This window comes from Chiloscyllium punctatum, chromosome 18, assembly GCF_047496795.1.
Source record: "Chiloscyllium punctatum isolate Juve2018m chromosome 18, sChiPun1.3, whole genome shotgun sequence".
Classification (NCBI taxonomy): Eukaryota; Metazoa; Chordata; class Chondrichthyes; order Orectolobiformes; family Hemiscylliidae; genus Chiloscyllium; species Chiloscyllium punctatum.
The window spans coordinates 55,639,371-55,654,245 of record NC_092756.1 but is presented as its reverse complement, the minus strand read 5'-3'; positions in this window follow the sequence as shown (position 1 = coordinate 55,654,245).

Here is a 14,875-nt window from a genome sequence, read left to right as displayed (position 1 = left end):
GTGAGCGTGTCATGTTCACCAGTCCTGACAGTGTCCATTCCCTGTAAACCCTTCCAGCTGTTGAACATCTCCCTTCCCTCTCACTCCCCCTTGGCCTTCCAACCTGGCCTTCGTCTCATATCTCCAGCTGTTACAAACGACCTTGCTCTTTGCTGTCTCATTGCATTCCTTTGAATTGTGTGTGAACAAACCTGAAGTAGGGTTGAGCCACTGAAAACAAGATGACTTTTCCCCTCTCTATCTCTGTCAAACGGAGTTTTCTTATTGGGTCTCTCTCCCATAAGTGGAAGGAAACATACCTTCAGCATCCACCTGGCCCATTCCCCTGAGGATCTGTATAGTTTAATGGGGACAAATATCTTCCTGATTACCGTCATTGGCACAGTATTGGAGTGACATGCTTGTGTTCCTCTATTTTCTGCAACCTTTTCCTGTTTCTCAGTGCCTCTCCCATTCTGAAACCTCCCCCAGTCTGGACAGTACTCCTAACCACTAATTACTGAGTCTGCTCCAATTTCCCTACCTCTGTAAACTCCTCACATTCTTGCAATCCTCCTTGGTTGTGTACCCTTCCAGCATCGACAGTCCTTCCAATTTCTAGTATCTCCTACAGGCCCCACGATCTCGGTATCTTACAATTGCTATATTTCTCACTGCCTCTGTAAACGGCTCCAACCCCTTCAAACCTCCCTATCTCTGGCATGGTTTGCAGTTCCAATAAAAATCCCTCTAATAGGAACTTCCAACAGATCCACCACCCTCCATGTCTCTGTAACCCCCCCACAGTTCTCTCTATTTCTGTTCCCACCTTCAGTCCCAACAAACGTACTTGCATGTACAATATCATCAAGTCTCTATATCTCTCCCAGCTGTGTAATCTCCACCAGACCATACAACTCTCTCACTGTCCCTGATGATTGCAGTGATTTCAAACCTCTCCAATTCTATAACATCTCGTGTCTCTGTGTCCCTCCCTGTCATAGTGAGCTGCTCCAATTGCCACGACGTTCCTGTCTGTATACACCATCAAGTTGATACAACACTTCTAATTTCTGTAGCGTCTTGCAACCCCTACAATCCTTTCCATGTTTGTTAATTATGCCTACTGCTAGTACTTTCTTCATTCGAGTAAATTCCTCCAGTCATTACAATCTCCTCCAGACTCTACAGCTATTGCTATCTATGTAACCTCATTCGGGCCCACATCATCCAATGTGCTGAATCCTGCATTGCCATTGCAGATCCCTTATTGCTTAACATTGTTCAGTCTCGAAACCAATCCCTGTGAGTGTAATCTCCTCCAGTCCGGACATCACACCCGATCTGTGCAACATCTTCAAATCCCAACAATCCTCCCTATCTGTTTAAAAGTTACTATATGCCTTCCTAATGGTTTTACTGTTTTGAGTCCATAATATCCTGACTGAATAACTAATGAGTATCAGTGCTATAATGGAATCCCGGACTGTATACGAGGTGGTTTTATGTAATAGCATGTCAATGAGCCATTAAGAGAAAGGACCATTCTATATCAAATTTAGTGTATTCAGAAATACCTAATAATCTCCTTGAAAAGGAGCTTTGTTTGAAGAGAATCAGAATACTGTGCATTTTTCGAGGTGAAACATGATTTAGATCACTCAGATGTGGGAGTGGAGTTTGACCTTTTGGCCCATCGATTATATTTCACTATTCAACGAGATCATTGCTGATCAGGTAATCCTCAACTCTACTTTCCTGTCTTTTCCATGTAGCCCTTGTTTCCCTGATGAATTAAACTCCGACCATCGTTATTCTAATTATACTCAATGACCCAGCCTCACCAGCCTTCTGCAGTAACAAATTCCCACAGATTCACTATTCTTTGAGGGAAGAAATTCCTTCTCACCTCGAATTTGAATAAGTGAGCCTTTGCTGGGATTTTATGCACTCTGGTAGCAGATCCTCATACAAGGAAAACGAAAGGAAGTGGCAAAGATAATTATTGAGTGTAAGGCTATGGATAGTGCCTACATGGGCTTTACTAAACCTTATGCCATGGTAGTTTTGCCCGAAAGATCAAATCACAATCTATGGAATCCATGGTGATTGGTAGTTTGGATACATAATTTTGTTGGTCATAATAGACAGCAGAACGTGGAAGGTGTGTTTCTGATTGGACATCTGTGGCCAGAGATGTTTCATAAAGATCAGTGTTGCGATTTCTGATTGGAATTTATATCTGTGACTAAGCTGAATTTCTCAGCAGTCAGATGAGCACTTTTGCAGAAGACATTTGAAAAGGCATGTACTAATTATGGATAGTTGGTGAAATTGTGGGAAGTGAGGAAGTTTTTAAAGGATGCAGCAATGTGTAGATCAAATGGAACGTTGGATGGAGAAACAGAAAATTGAATTTCATCGTGACAATTGTGAGGTGTTGTATTTTTTTAGTCAAATGCAAGAGAAAATTACACTGTAAATGACCAGACCCTTGGGAACATTGATATGCAGAGGGACCTTGAAAGTAAATCCATAGTTCCCTGAACATAACACAACAGGATGTACTGATTAAGAAGGAGTGTGGCAGCATCGAGTAGACACATTTGCATGCCATGTTATAATTTAATAAAAAATCAGATTGGCCATGTTTGGAGTGTTGCGTATAGTTCTCATCGCCACACAATAGGAAGCATATGGAGCTTTAGAAGGGGTGCAATAGTGGTTTACCAGAATGTTGCATTGATGAGAATGTGCTTAATATAAGGAGGTTGGACACAAGTCGATTGTTTTGCGAGAATGTTGGAGGATGAGGGGCAAACTAGTGCAGGTATATAGCATTAGGATTGGCGTAGATAGTGTGTATAGTCGTAACCTTTTTTTCCAATGTGGCAATGTCAAATACTAGGCTGCCTTGGTTTAAGTTTGCAAGTGAAAATAAAATAAATGAGATGGATGAGGCAAGTTTTTTTTTCCATAGAGGGTGGAAGCTGCTCAGGACGTGGTACAAGCTGAAATGTTTTCAAAGTTTTGAAGTGGCATTCAGACAGACACATGAACAGGAAGAGAGGAAAGGAGTACGGACCATGTGTAGAAGATGAGATTAGTTTAGAATAGCATCAGAGTCAGCACAGCCATGTTGGGCTGAGGGCCTATTGCTGAGCTGTCCTGTTGTATTTTCGCACTTCCCATCATCTACCCTGGCAAAGCCCCTTTGAGTCTTGCATGTTGCATAATATTTCTCGCCCATTCTTCGAAACACTAATGGGCTCAAACTGAACTAACTCCGTCTCTTTTCATTAGAAAATTGCTCCATCTCCAAGTTCAGCCGAGTGAACTTTCTCTGGGCTCTATCCAATACAAGAATATCTTTCTTTTGGACACTCACACTCTTCAGAATATTCTCGGCGCGCTCTGACTCGTACTTTGCACAGTGTTAGCAAGACCTTCCTACTTTTAGGCACCATTCCCTTTGTACTAAATTTCGGCATTTGGTTTATCTTCTCTATTACCTACTGAACGTGTAAGCTACATGGACTTACAAAACCTTTTGTGCAGTTAGTCTGAAAGCAAACAATTTTAGCCTGACAGTAAGTTGGGAACGTGCAGTGTATATTATAAAGGATATGACAATGAACAATAACTAGGCCATTAGAAACAATGAGAGATTCATAGTTTTATAACCGGGGAATATTTTTAAATCTGTTGGATTTTAAATTTTGGTGTGACCTCCCATGATAGAATAGATAAGGGTGGAGAAGTGAATGACGGAATGGGAATATTTGTAGATTCAGAAGCATGTTGGCAAGTTTCAACAAGAGCTAAATATTAGCAATGGAGAGAATAGGGCTGCAGAAAGGTCAATGAGGCTGTCTATGTGGAATCACTGTTTCATGGGCGAGATCCAAAACAAATGTTTTGCATTAGGATTTACTACGCAGAAAGACATGGGACCTCGGGAACTTGGGAAAATAGTGATGTCTTGAACAGAATTCACATTGGAGAACTGGAGGTGTTGAATGTCTGTAAATACAAAAAGGTAGCTAAAACCTTGGGCCATGATCAGATGTACCGCAGCACCTTGTGAGAAGCTAGGGAGGAAATTACAGGCCTCATCGCAAAGACATTTGAATCATTGACAGCCACTACAGACCAGTGGAATGGTTAAGTTGTTGAAGGAGATCCTGAAATAGGATCTTCATACATTTGGAATGGCAAGGACAGATTCGCGATAGTCAGCATGGCTTTGTGGGAAAAATGTATCTCAAACCTGATTGAGTTTTTGAGGTCGTAGCCAAATAATAGGTCAAGGCAGAAAGGTTGTCATTATGTACATTAACTTGAGCAAGACCTTTGACAAGGATTTGCATAGCAGACTGATGAACAAGTCTAGATCACACATAACCAGGAAGCACTTACCAACTGGGTACAAAATTGGATTGATGGTAGGAGACAGTCATAGAGGGTTGGTGCCCAAACTGCAGGCCTGTCATAAACAGTGTCCCATGTGTTTCGGTGCTGGGTCTACTGTTGTGCATCATTCATATAAACTATTTGGATAAGAATACAGGTGTCGTGCTGATCACATTTGTGAGGGAAACTGAAACTGGTGGTAATGTGGGCAGTGAAGATGATTACCTAAGTGTACATGATCAACAGTACTCCTGGGCCAGTGAATTTCGGAATAGCAGGTGGAGAAATGCATGTTTTGCATTCTGGTAAAATAAACCCATGAGGGAGGGGGCTCTTGTCCAGTTAATGTTAGAGCCCTGGGTAGTTTTGTCAAACAGAGACGGAGGGATGCAGGTACACAGTTCTTTGAAAGTTGTGTCGCATGTGGACAGTCTGGTGAAACAGGTGTTTGGATGCTTAACTTCATTGGTACGAGCATTGAGAGTAAGAGTTGGGACATCATGTTGTGGCTGCACAGGGCATTGGTGAAGCCACCATAACAGCATTGTTCATTATCTGAAAAAAAAACTAAGCTGGTTCACATACGTCCCTTTGGAAGGGCATCTGACATTCTTACCTGGTCTGGCTCACATTTTACTTCAGACCCACAGAAATATGTCTGACTCTGAGCCACATCTGGGCTATTTTCTGTGGACAAAGAATCCTGGTCCAGCCAGTAGACTCTTCAACCCATGAATGAACAAGTATAAATTCGTATTTCCATTGCTGCCTCTTCAAATACTTGCAGCTGCAGCAATTCATACTGGCTTTGTGACACTGTTCTGGTCATTACCACTCTCTGTAACACACTCGCCACCTTCAGCATCTTTAACTCTCCTTGCTCCTTTCATTTCATTAAACCCCGAGAAAGTTTCTTCTTTATACCACACTCCTCCTGAGAGGACACCCCTTGAAATCCGTTTAAGAAATATTTCCATGGTTCCTTCAGAATTGTTAGGTTATTTGTCTTCTAAACATTTCAGAAGCACAGGTGGGAATGTGCGGCTGAGATTTTGTCATTTTGTTTAATGTTTAAATATTTAATTGTTAATATTTAACAGTTCCTTCAATTCTTTTCCACAGTTCATTTACAGCCACTGATATCGATCTGTTTCCCCTGTTTAGCTTGGTCAGTTCTTCTCTAAAACTTCAGGGGATTGGCGTTGTTTCTGATCGTCGGGTGCGCTCAACGGTCACTTAAAAATTCATAATCTCTTTGACTTCCACTGTATTGCAATTTCCCGTCGGTTCGCTGAGTGTGACATCACTCCTTCACTCAGCTTCATCACCCAACGGTCGATCTGAAATAGTTATGCTCTTAGCTAGTTGCAGAAACCCTGATAAAAAATATTCTTTGAACTCCTCCCCGAGGATCGCTCTTGCCAGTGTGATTTTCCTAGATTATACAAAGTTTGATGTCTCCCCAAATTATCATACTAAATTTATTTAAAAATTCCAACCGATTCCTGTTTAATCCAGCGATGAGAAATTAAATCCTGCACGGCATCATTAAAAAACAACTGTTCTCCTGCTTGTGTTTTTGACACGTAGTGGCCAGAATTTACACTGATTCTATTACAAAATCTGAGGCCAAATATTATCTCTGTCATGCCTTTGTTACCCACTACGATCAGGTTACCCTTCCTGCTTTCCCATTTTGCCTGAGTTCCCGCTAGGTTGCTTACCATTGAATTGAAATGTTCAATTTTTTCTTCACTCTGAAACTGTATCTCTCTGGTGTCTTAATCACTTTCATATCTGTACCACAAGTCCATCTACTTAATTGCAGAGAATTTTTCCATTCAAAAAAAGTTATAATTTATATTTTCCAAATCTTTCCTGTCACAAACCTATTCCCTGATGTACAGTGAGAGGAAAACTCTTCCTTCCTATTACTTTCTGCTTGTCTTCATTCACATCCTCATGCTGTTCCGATGCTTGACATGTTGTGTTTGAATTTGGAAAGCTTCTTTTACCTGAACACTGTCTCAGAATCCTCTCTGTGAGTTTAAAGCCCTGGCTATAATCCTACCGACATGATTGGCCAGGACTATGGCCCCAGCAGATTTAGGTTTTAATTCATACGTGGAATGTGAGCATTTATGGCAGGCCAGCATTTCATGCCAACCCATAGCTGTCCTTAAGCTGAGCAGCTTGCTCGATTATTTGAGAGTGCAGTTGAGATTCAACCCCTTGATCAGGACGTGGAGTCATATGTAGGCCAGACCAACTGACTATAACAGATTTCCATCATTAAAGGATATTGAGCTTTCAGATGGGTATCCCTGACATTGGCATTAAGTTCTGGATGAACAGTCTAATGAGTGTAAGACGAGGCCATCGCCTATCCCACTGATAGCTGCCTCATTCCTGAGTACTGATCCCAGTGCACCATGAATCAAACCCCTCCTTCCTGACTGTGGTTTGATCCTGTTACCTTCCTGCAAATGGATATATCAATCAATATCTCTCCATGTAGGATCCTTCATTGTGATGGTCTAATTGCTATCTCTATCTGCAGCTTTTTGCAGCTACTCCAGAACCTGAGCCAACAGAATTCTTCACCTTGAAGAGACGAGGCATCACAGGCCAGGGATGAAGACTGTGATTTTCCAGATCTCAGTTCGGCTCAGTGCTGTTCCCCTCATCGCCATGTGCAACCCTCACTGCCTCAGTCTAATTTCCCATTCTGTCTATTTCTCTGTCTACTGTCGTTACTCAGGAAGTTCCTGACACTCAATTTCTAATTCCTGTATTGCCCAAAACCTCATTGAACGCAGTTTGTCAGCCAGAAGGCAAGGAGATATGGAGATTGCAATAAATCCAGCAGCGAAGTAAGAACACTCACATTCAACAGGGCAGAACGCATTTATAGCGCTCGAAACATCTACCCACAAAACATGATATTGACACAGTGCTGAAGGATGAGAACAGAGCAGTAAGAACCCAGGCTCAACCTCCACCCACTTGTGAGAGGACGACGATCAGCTCTGCTGTACTGAGCCTTCCTGAGACAGCATATGGAGTTCCCACTTATTGATCGAGGCCTGCGCTGTCTTAATGAGGATCAGTGCAACAGAGCTGAAGGCAGTAATCTCATGACAGACTGCTAATGCTGCCTGGGATTTTCCTGTTTTGTATTCCCTCTCCAAGACTCTATCAATTTCATGTCATAGAATCATACAGCAAGGAAACAGGAGAACACATCTGTTCCAGTGCCTTAAATCCTTCTAACTCCTAAAACTGTTCTTATCCCTTTAAACTCTTCTGCTTTCCAACTCTTCAATGCATCATCTCCCTGTAATCGCCTCAAATACTACCACGCCCTGTTTTTGTAGTATTTTACAGCATCTGCCACCTTCTCGATTTCCATATCCTCATCCAGAACAGCACTCCACATCTCTGTGTAACTGATGGGAATGCTGCAAACCTGCCTTCACAGCCCTCACTAACCGTCTGAAATCCTGCCGCCCTACTGTCCTCAGCATCTCTGGTCCTCCAATTCCTACAATTTTCCTGGATCTGTGAACTGATTAAGCCCCTTTAAACCTCCCAACCTCAGTAAACTCTTGTCCCTACAACTAACATGACAACTGTGTCGTGCCCAGCCACTACACCCTCCCTATCTCTGTAAACTCGTTGGTAAGCTCCAAATACCAACCCTATCAGTGTAATCCCCGTTCTCTATAATTCCCCCGATCTCTGTAACTTCTTCAGGACTGATAAGTCTGTACCTGTCCCGACAACCTATCTGACCTCTAAACAACATCAGTGATCTCACAATATCTGACCTCTGTAGCATCCTCCAGTCTGTACAGTCCTGCTTTTCAGTGTTAGCTTCTCTTGTGCCTGCATTCCCCTTTATCTCTGGTTATAGACCTTTGCTCAGGAGAACAACATCTCATTATCCACCCTGTGAGAACACAAGAATCTTTGGTGTATCAACACATTTGCCTTGTTTTCTCAATAAATTCTAACCAGTTCAAAGTACAATTTTCTCCGCCTCTTCTCATTAATATCCCAGCTTTTTGAGGATCAGTCTGGTGAATTTTGTCTGAACTGCCTCCAGTGCAAGAACATTTTCCCTTTAGATAGGGGACTAAGTGTTGTCTGCTATGAGCTGATTACTGCCTTCTGTCGTTGTTGCATGCCTTCGCTATTATTATTTTCCATTCTCTTTGGAATCAATGCCAGCATTACATTTGCCTTCTCTATGACCGGCTGATCCTGTATGCCACGTTTCGGAGATTTATACACAATGATTCCCAAGTTTTTTTCTGTGGTGGAGCTTTCTCCAATCGATCTGAAACCAAGACATGACAGTAATAAGAAGGAACGTGTCGGAATTCATGATGAACATTATGCCCGAAATGATAATTCACACTTCAAACCCAATGGAATAAGGACAGTCCATAAGTCCACAAGATATAGGAGTAGAATTAGACCATTTGGACCATTGAGTCTGCTCCACCATTCGATTATAGCTGAATTGTTTCCCAACCCCATTCTCTCTTCTAGTCACTGAAAGCCTTGATCCCCTTAGTCATCACGAACTAATCTATCTCTGAGTTAGGTATGCAGAATTACTTACCTCCACAGCCCCGTGAGGCACTGAGTTCCACAGATTGATCATCCTCTAGCTGAAAATATTCCTCCATATCACATTTTAAAGGATCATTCCTTCGCTCTGAAACTGTGTCCCTAGTCTCTCTTACTCGTGGAAACATCTCCATGTTCAGTCCATTCAGGCCCCTCACCTACAGGCGGATGTAAGAACCTAAGAACGTAGGAGCAGGAATAGGCTATCTGGTCCTAAGAGTCTGCTCTGCCATTCAATCAGATCATGGCTAATGTTTTCATGGACTCAGCTCCACTTGCCCACCGTCTCAACGTGCCCCTTAATTCTTTTCTTCTTAAAAAAGTAATCGATCTTCACTTCATACTTCTACCCAACTTTGAAACGCGTTCAACCTTCAACCTACCCATGTCTGTCACCTTCTCTGGTCGCCTTTAACCTCCCAGTTCTGTCACCTTATCCAGCCGGTTCAACCCTCCAAATCTCTATCATCTTCTCTAGCCCGTTCAACCCTCCATATCTGTGTAACCTACTCCACCCCCTTCAACCCTTCCTATCTCTGTAAACTTCTCAAGATTCTTCAACCGTCCACATCTCTGTAACCTTCTCAAGCCGCTTCAACTCTCCGTATCTCTGTAACCTTCAAAGGCCTCTTCAACCCTCCGTATCTCTGTAAGCTTCTCCATCCCCTTCAAGCTTCCATATCTCTGTGTACTTCTTAAGACGCTTCAACTTTTCATATCTCTGGAACATTCTCAGCCCCTACAACGCTCACTATGCCTGTAATCCTCTCCAGCCCCTTTGACCATCCATATGTCTGTCACCCTCTCCAGCCTCTTCAGCCCTCCCCATCTAGGTAACCTTCGCAAGCTTCTTCAACCTGATATCCCTCCTTATCATTGTAACATTCCCAGCACCTACACCCCTCTCTGTCCCTGAAACATTCTCCAGCACCTACACCCTCCATATCTCTGTAACATTCTCCAGCACCTGCAACCCCTTCCTATCTGTGTACCATTCTGCAGTGCCAACACTCCTCCCTGTAATCTAATCCAGCACCTATACCCCTCCCATTTCCTGTAACATTCTCCAGCACCTACACATTCGCCCTATGCCTGGAACACTCTTTAGGACCTTGGCCGTCCCGATCCCTGTAACATTGTCCAGCACCTACACCTCTCCCAATCCCTGTAACCTAATCCAGCACCTGAAACTATGCACTAACCCTGTAACGTTCACCAGAGCGTGCCCCCTTCTTAGCACTGTTACCTTATCCAACACCTCCCTCCCTCCCTGTGTATGCTTCTTCAGAACCTATAACTCTTCCAATCTCTGATACCTACCACAGCATGTAAATGTCTCTTTATTCTCTGCAACCTCCTCCAAATACTAATATCTTCTGATCTATGTTGCCCTCTCCACACTTCACTCTGATCTCTCTTTGTAATCTCGTCAAGTCCATATACTCCAAGTGGGAATTCAGAGGAATAGAGCAATGCAGCAGTTGTTGATAGTTTGATGTTTCGTCTGTATATATACAGGAAATACTCTGATAGTTTCCCACATTGTCAGGTAGATGCCAGTGCTGTAGCCCGGCAGGAACAGCTTGAATGGAATGTAATCAGAGCACAAACACTTCGCATTATCCAAAACCACCAGCCATTTGCTGATACTACACAAAATGAACTGAATTAGCTGAAGACTGACATCTAGAGGAATCTAAAGCAGATCATCCCATCGACCCTTCTTTCTATACATTGTTGGGAATGGTTCAACCTTATCTTCTCTTGTTGTGCTGGGCTCTTTCATTATTGAGAAGGCGACATTTATGGATCCTCCACCAGTAAGTTATTTGATTGTCCACCAGCATTCACCCAGACTGCAGTCGACAGGAGTGAAGAGATTAGGTCTGATTTGTTGGTTCAATCTGTCTATCACTTGCAGTTTTCACTCTTTGGTGTGTAAGAGATCCTGTTTGTTAATGTTACCTCATTTTCAATATACCTTCGCAGGCCCTCCTATGTTCCCCCTGGCCTGATGGTCAATTTAACGAGGAGGATACGCCAGGCAGTGTCAGTGAAAATTGTGCTGGAGGGTAGCAAAGCGGGAAGAGGAGAGGGAAAAGGTATTGAGAGAGTGGGGAGCGAGAGAAAGAGAGACAATCAAGAAGTAAGAGATACAGAACAGTGAAAACAAAAACACAAATAAAGAAGATAAATAAAATAATTTAAATAAAATTACCTGAAGTTGTTTGAATTCAGCAACTTCAGACAATTTTACTTCATTTTTTAAATTTATCTTTTTTATCATTTCACCTGCACTATCATAGAGCCATTAGATATGGACAGCACAGAAAACACAGTCTTCAGTCGAACTCGTCCATTCCGAACAGATATCCTCACCTGATCCAGCCGCATTTGCATGCACTTGACCCATTTCTCTCTAAACCCTTCCTATCCAAGTACACATCCAGATTCCTTAACAGAATTGGAATTATACCATCCATCACCAGCTCGTCTGGCAACTTATTCCAGAAACGCACCACCCTCTGCGTGCAGCCGTTGCCCCTCAGTGCCTTTCGAATTCTCACCCGCCCACACCAGATTTATATCCTCTAGTTCTGCACTGCCCCACCTGAGCGAAAGGAACTTGTCTATTTACCCGATTCATTCCCCTCATGATTGAAAAACCTCCATAAGATCAGCTCCCAGCCTCTGACGCGCCAGGCGAAATAGTGAGTGAGTGTTCAGCCTGTAAACTTTTGCACCTTTTCCATTTTCAAATGTAGGATGTAGCATGCTGTCTGAAGCAATCATTTTAGCAGCTGACCTGTCGCTGACAAACTCTGCAGGAAGGCCTGTAAAACTTGCTAAATATGCTGTCAAACGAAGATTGCATAAGCAGCATGAGTCATTGAGCAAAACGTGCAATTGACTTCTGAGCTGTTGCTGACACCAAAGCAACTGCGTCGTTCGGGAGCAGAAAGAACCCCACTGATAGATTACAATTCAAATGCATTTGGCATAAGGTTCGTAGCAGTTTATAAGCAGCACATAACCCTGATTCCAAAGGTCTGTGAGTATCCAGAAGAACAGTGAGCGATCGTTGAAGGTACGTTTCTCCAGACGAAATTTGTCAACGTGACAAGCTGCAGCTGAGCTGGTGGCGTTGCGATTGAAATTACATGCGTCCGGACATTGTGCTGAATTTTAGATATCAGAGCAAATGGTTAACTCGAGTATGCGCGTTCGGAAAAGTAAATGCTTTTTTTGTTGAAAAGCTTTGCAACGAAAGGAAATGCTTCAGACTGTCGTGTGATCGATTAGAAGCAGAAAATGCCCAGCCGCCGTGGTTGTGAGCACCGGCAATATTGGCATTTGCTTTCACCGGCGCCCACGCTTTGGTCCATTAGCTCAGCTGGTTAGAGCGTGGTACTGATAACGCCAAGGTCGTGGGTTCAACCCCCAAGCTGACCATGTGTTGCGCTTGTGTGGTTTTGCTGTGCTTCCAAACAACGTGCTCCACAAAGCAGGAAGCGTCACCTGCGCAATAAAACATTTGACAGGGATAGACGCAAGACTTGATCACCATACCCGTGATGACTGGTAGATGTTGTCTGCAGCAATACAACCAGTCTCAATTGTTTTCACCAACAAATGCAAAACGTGAAGTATATGCAGTATTAGGCAGACCTGGCACAGTGTCGGAGGAGAACCAGAGTTCAGGCTTCAATTCAAATCAAAGATTCGTTCATGTTATTTTCCTGGATCTCTGTTAATACTTGTCACACGACTTCCAGAGGGAATTCGTTCGCTTGCTCACCTCTCATGCATCGACACTGGAGTTATCATATCACCGGCAAAATCATATTGCCATTAATAAAAGCAAATTACTGCGGATGATGGAATCTGAAACCAAAAGAGAAAGTGCTGGATAATTCTCAGCAGGTCTGGCACCATCTGCAAGGAGAGAAAAGAGCTGACGTTTCGAGTCTAACTGATTAAAGATAAAGATAAAAACAAAGGGGGAGTATTATGGAGCTATTTATACCACGCTGAGAGAAGGTGAGTCAAGGCTCCAGATGCAAAGGTGATAATGACAGTGCATGGAGAGATTAAAGGGAGATTAAGAGACGTGAATGACCCAGGCTGAAGCCAGCGCTATGTGACAAAATATGTGAGGGATGGGTGAAGCAGAAACAAAATGGAAAACAGGGGAGAAGGGTAGCAAAGCGGGAAGAGGAGAGGGAAAAGGTATTGAGAGAATGGGAAGCGAGAGAAAGAGAGACAATCAAGAAATAAGAGGTATAGAACAGTGAAAAAAAACACAAATAAGAAAATTAAATAAATTAATTTCTTCAAGGCTGCAATGTTTCCTGCTTCTGTCATCATTTCAGATGCTGACAGACCTGCTGAGGATCTCCAGCACTTTGTTTTTTTTTGCAGATTTCCACCATTTTGCTGAAGTACAGAGTCATAGACATGTAAACAGCTCCAGGTTTTGTTGACTCTCCTTCCTGGGATGTCAGGACTGATGGCTGAAGAGGGACTCAATCTTCGTTTAATCCTCCTTTCCTTTGGCTTTCTGAGCCGCTACCTACATCACTAATATTCCACCTCACATTCCCTATCCTGAATCTGACCCATATAAGCCTACACTTTCCTTCCCAACCCCCTGCCAGACTTGTTACAAACTCACCAATGGAACTGGAAAAAGCCCCCACCAGATTTGTCTCAGCTCTGCCCGGGGGTAACCGATCAGGCTGGTACAGGTCCCACCCAGAAACAGTCCCAGTGCCTGATGAATCATAACCCTTCTCTGGTACACCATTTCCCCAGCCACACATCCAGCTGATCTAGCTTCTCATTCCTGCTCTCATTAGCACATGGCACTGGGAGTAAGTCTGACATTATTACATTTCAGGAGCTACATTTTAATGTATCTCTGCTCTCCCTATGTTCAGCTTTCAGGCCCTCATTCCTCTGTTTAGCGATATCTTTGGTATCTGTGTGTTGCACGACAACGGCCTGTTTACCCTCCAGCTCCAGAATGTCCTGCAGCCACTCCATGATGTCATGGATCTTGGCACCAGGGAGATTACATACCATCCTGGATTCATGTCTGTGGGCACAGAAGTGCCAGGCTGTACCCCTGATTATTGAATCCCCTGTCACTATAGCCCATCCACTCTCATTCCTCTTGTTCTGATCAGCAGAGCTCTTTGTGGTGTCATTAACCTGGCTGATGCTGATTTCCCAAGAAGCCACCCCCACCCGTTCCCGCCCTTACAGAATCCCAAGTGGTATACAGTATCTGTATGAGAAGGGGATAACAACGGGGGACTCCTGTACTCGCTTCCTGAGCCTTTTACTAGATCTGATGTTCACCCATTCCCTTTCTGCCTGTGTCACCCTCACCTGCCGTGTGACTAACTCACTAAACGTGCTGTCCATAACATTCTCAGTATTGCAGATGCTCCACAGTGAATCCTCTCTCTGCTCCAGCTCTGAAAAGCAGTTTCCCAGTAGCTGCAGATGGGAAGCCTTGCTGCACAAATAGCCGTCAGAGACACTGGAAGCGGCCCTTGTTTCCCACATTGTGCAAGAGGAGCACACCACGGGTCTGAGGGCTCCTGTCACAACGTCTCTCTACATTCATCTAGTTACTCCCATTAGGAGAATTTAAATGAGTGAGCAACCTTCCTTCACTTCAAACATGTCCATTTTAATAACAAAAAAAAAACCTTTACTTAAGCTGATATGTCATACTTTAAAAACTTAAATACTCCACAGGTATCACTGGCAAATTGGCTATTCCCATTGGGACTGTGAATTTCTGAAAGGCATGAAGTAAAATGGAGTTTCAGCT